The sequence below is a fragment of the Hibiscus syriacus genome, unplaced genomic scaffold (assembly GCF_006381635.1).
Source record: "Hibiscus syriacus cultivar Baekdansim isolate YM2019G1 unplaced genomic scaffold, ASM638163v2 tig00111059_pilon, whole genome shotgun sequence".
NCBI classification, from domain to species: Eukaryota; Viridiplantae; Streptophyta; class Magnoliopsida; order Malvales; family Malvaceae; genus Hibiscus; species Hibiscus syriacus.
In genome coordinates, this window is record NW_024062966.1 from 1,519,334 (window position 1) to 1,524,153 (window position 4,820).

Sequence of the window (4,820 nt, forward strand, 5' to 3'; positions counted from 1 at the left end):
CCTGCATATAGAAACAAATTTTGAACGCTAAGCTCACTAGCCTAGTACCACACTAACAACTAAACCATACTAAAAGTGTTCATCAAATGTGCATGCTATCGAGTGCGATAAAAAAGTAAGTATACTCGTATACTTCACACTACTTTATGGTAGATATCATGGTCTGGTCAGAGGGTTGCGCATCTCGAGACGTACACCTCTCTAGTCTACCCATTGTGAAGTTTGAAATCTCAACATCATACACAACATCTAGCTATCCCACCCCTCGCGGGTGTTCTTGCCTCGTGCCCTAGTTAGTCTCAAAGTGCCTTACGCACTACCTAAGGATATTTGAACATTCTATACTTCGAAGCTATCTTCAACTATTGGAGTAACTCAGGTGTCCTAGTCATTTTCTCGAGCATCAACCAAGGCTAGTTTTATGTCGTCCTAATTGATAATATTTCTAGCTATAATTGTAAATTAAGATTGTTCCCACTTATAGTCTTTTTAAATAATAATTTAGTGTTGTTGGGTTCCTCAATTCCACTCCTAAATTCCTTGGGCTTCTTGCCCAAAAATGTATGAAGGTATCGATACTTGCCTCTAAGTATTGAGACTATCGGGTTAAATCAAGTCGGGAATGCATGGGCAGTATCGATACTCACTAATTAGGGTATCGATACATGATAGGATATCAATACCAAATTTTGCTTCAATGTTTTAAAAATGTTTCGGTATCAATAGTCCCATGAGTAACGATATAAAAAATGGTGTTTTGGAATTTGCTAAGCTTGCCTGGTATAGATACAATCTTGTGAGTATCGAAGCCAAGTCATCAGTATCGATACTCCATAAGGAAGTATCGATACTCTATAAGGAAGTATCGATACTACTCTTCCTAATTTTTCTTATTTTTAAGCCATCTGAATAGAAATATCAATAGTGTTCTTCCGGTACCGATACTCAAACCCATAAATGCCTTATTTGTGCATGAAATTGGCTCCCAAAATCACCCCAAAGCCCTACTAAGTTCCCCAATCATTATTAAAATTTTATGCATGCAAGAGAGGGTCATAATATGTCTTTAATCATTCTAAAAAACCAATTACTTGAATCTACTATGAATGCTTATATATGTTTTACTACTCAAGATTTTATAGCTATGTGCATTCTAATGACTCACAAATGGTATGAAATATTTGTGAATGTGTAGGCTTCCTAGCTGTTAGAAATGCCCCCAATCAACCAAAGGTCAATTTCTCATTCCCTATAGTCTTGGAGCTTTCTCCCACCTCTTTCATTAATCAAGATTAAGGTAAATGGGTTACTAACTCATTTAGGGACTCAAAAAGGTTAGAAATATGATTTCAACTCTCTAAAAATGGATTGAGATTACTAAGGAAACCTAAAAACCCACATTCAATCCCCACCTAGACATTTACATTACCAAAACTCATAATAGGAGGCTTAGATAGAAGGTTGGAAGGTTGGGATATCATTTCTTACCTTAGAAATTCTGAAATGTGATTAAGAATCTATAAGTTTCCACCTTTACACAAAGTTTGGAACAGAAAAATCTATGAGAATGGGCAGGAAGAAGTAAGGGGCAAAGAGAGCTTGAAAATGGAGAAAAGAGAGAGAGGGTAAGCAAATTACATCACCATCATTAAAACCAATCAGCCTTTAGAAAAAATTAGGGGTAAACTACTAATTTTGTCTTTCCATTACTGATCAAAGTTTAAAAATGCCCTTTTTAAGTCTAGATGGGTTCAAGCCCAAATCATGAGAGGCTGAAATCTAGCTCCAAACTTTTAATTGGTCTCTTATTTTACTCTTAAGGCCTAATCGGGTTACCCAAAACTACTAATCTGGGTCCAAGGAGTTACAACTCTCCCCTCCTAACAAGAAATTTCGTCCTTGAAATTTACCTGAATAGAAAAGATGTAGATACTAGAGTTGCATATCCTTGTCGATTTCCCAAGTGGCTTCATTGACACCATCGTTTCTCCATAGGACCTTTAGTAGGGTAATCCTCTTGTTCCTCAGTTCTTTCATATCTCTTGCCACTATCCTTACTGGCTCTTCCTCATAGGTGATATCTTGGCTTACCTTAATCTTTTCTAATGGTATGACATGGGAGGGGTCAGAACGGTATCTCCTAAGTATGGATACGTGGAATATGTTGTGAATACTTTCTATTTTGTAGGCAAGGCCAAATGATAAGCTATGGGTCCAACCCTCTCGAGCACCTCATGTATCCCTATGAAATGTGGTGTCAACTTTTATTTGTGTCCAAATCAAAGTACTTTCTTCCATAGAGACAGCATGAGGAATACCATGCCTCTCACGGTGAACTTGATATCCTTACGTTTCAAGTTTGTATACGACCTTTGCATATCAGAAGCTTATTTCAATTGACTCTAAATCAATCAAACTTTCTCCTCGATTTCTCTAATCAAATCCAGGCCAACTATCTTTCATTCACTGAGTTCTGCCCAACAAAATAGAGTTCTACACTTACGTCGCTATAAAGCCTCATACGGAGCCATTTAGATACTAGACTGATATCTATTGTTGTAAGATAACTCCACTATTGGAAAATGGTCCTTCTAACTACCCTCAAGGTCTATGATGGTACATATAAGGATGTCCTCTAGAATCTGAATAACACGCTCGGACTGGTTGTCTGTCTGAGGATAGAATGCGGTGTTAAAGTGTAGTTGGTACCTAAGGATTCATAAAGAGCTTTCCAAAATCGGGAAGTGAAATGAGAATCTCTATCTGAAATGATTGATGTTGGTACCCTATGCAACCTCATAATCTCACGGGTGTACAATTGTGCTAGCCTCATTAAGATGTAATATATCCAAATCGGTATAAAATGACCAGTCTTGGTATTTAAATCGGTTAGAGCAACCCTGAAAGAATATGGTATTCCACTTTGACTTGCTGACATACTAAACACTTAGCAAAAAACTCAGACACTTATATTTTTATATTTTGCCACTAATTAGGGATGACAAACAAGTGGGGCGAGTACGGATACCTCTTCATCCATCTCTATACCCACTTAATATTTTTGTATCCACCAGCTACCTATCTTCCATTATGGGTAAAATTTTTAAATCCACACCTACCCATGCAGGTATATTCTCAAATCCACCCCCACACCTACCATCCAATTAGTTACCCACCACCCATCTCGTGGAGGTAATAATACCCTCAAATCTGACATCAACTTTCTACTCAAAGCGTCTGCAACCCTTAGGTAGTCGATCACGAATTCATAGTCTTTTAATAACTCAACCCATCTACGTTCTCTCAGGTCCACTCTTTCTATGTAAGCAGGTACTTAAGGCTTTTATGGTCAGTGAAGATGTGACACTTCTCTCTAAAAAGGTAATGTCTCCAAATCTTAAGTGCAAAGACCACTGCTACAAGCTCTAAGTCATGTGGTGTAATTTTACTCGTGAGGCTTGAGTTAATGGGATGCATAAGCTACCACATTCCTCTCTTGCATCAAAATGAAACTAATATGATTTAGTGAAGCATCGCTAAACACGGTAAAGTCTTTTCTTGACTCTGTTTGGGTTAAAACTAGGGCTTGAGTTAAAATGGCTTTTAACTGCTCAAAACTTCTCTACCTCTTCTTGTTCTACACGAATGGTAATCCATTCTAAATTAACTTAGTTATCAGGGTAGATATATCAATAAAGCCTTTACAAACCAATGATAGTACTTGGTAAAACCTAAGAAGCTATGCAATTTGGTATGTTCTTTAATGGTTCCCACTCTAATACGGCTTGAATCTTCTGAGGGTCAACTCAGATACATTTTGCTACCAATATGTGACCAAGAAATGAAACCTCAAATAACCATAACTCACACTTTCAAAACTTAGTCTTGGAGGGTCTGCAGAACTATACGGAGGTGTCAGTCATGCTTTTCCTTTAATTGTGAATATACCAGGACTTTATTTATTAAGACCACCATGAACTAATCCAAGTATGTGTGGAAGACTCTATTTATCATGCCCATGAATGTCACTAGGCCGTTGGTGAGTCCAAACGGTATTATAAGAAACTCATAGTGGTCATACCTAGTCTTAAACGATGTCTTGGCTATGTCGGCATCCTTAACCTTTAATTGATAATATCCCGAATTTAAATATATCTTAAAGAACACACATGCTTTCTTAAGTTGATCAAAAAGGTTGTTGATTCTTGAAGGGGATAACGATTCATGATGGTTAGTTTATTGAGTAACCAGTAGTCGACGCACAACCTCATCGATCCATCATTCTTTTTAATAAAGAGAACTGGCGCTCACCACGGAGAAATACTTGGCCAGATGAACCCTTTCCCTAATAATTCTTGAATATGAGTCTTCAACAACTTTAGTTCTGTCGGTGCCATGTGATAATGAGCAATAAAAATCATGGTGGATCCTGGTATCACTTCAATACCGAACTTTAGCTCTTAATCGGTTGGCAACCCTGGTAAATCCTTTGAAAAACTTCTAGAAAGCCTCAAATAGTTTAGATATCCTTAAGTCTCGAAACTATGACTTGGGTGTCAATTACGTGAGCATAAAAAGCTTCACAACCTTAGTCTAACATCCTTTGCACCTTGATGACTGAAACAATCCTTGTACAATTTAACTTCTCGCTAACCATCACTATATTGGTTCCATGACTCTTCCTAAGTTTGAGTTGTCTAGCTTTACATCTCAAACTTGCATTGTGCTTTGACAACCAATATATGCCCAATATTATGTCAAACTCTATAAAGGGTAGCTCTATTAGATCATTTCTAAAGGTCTCACCTTGAATCTCAACG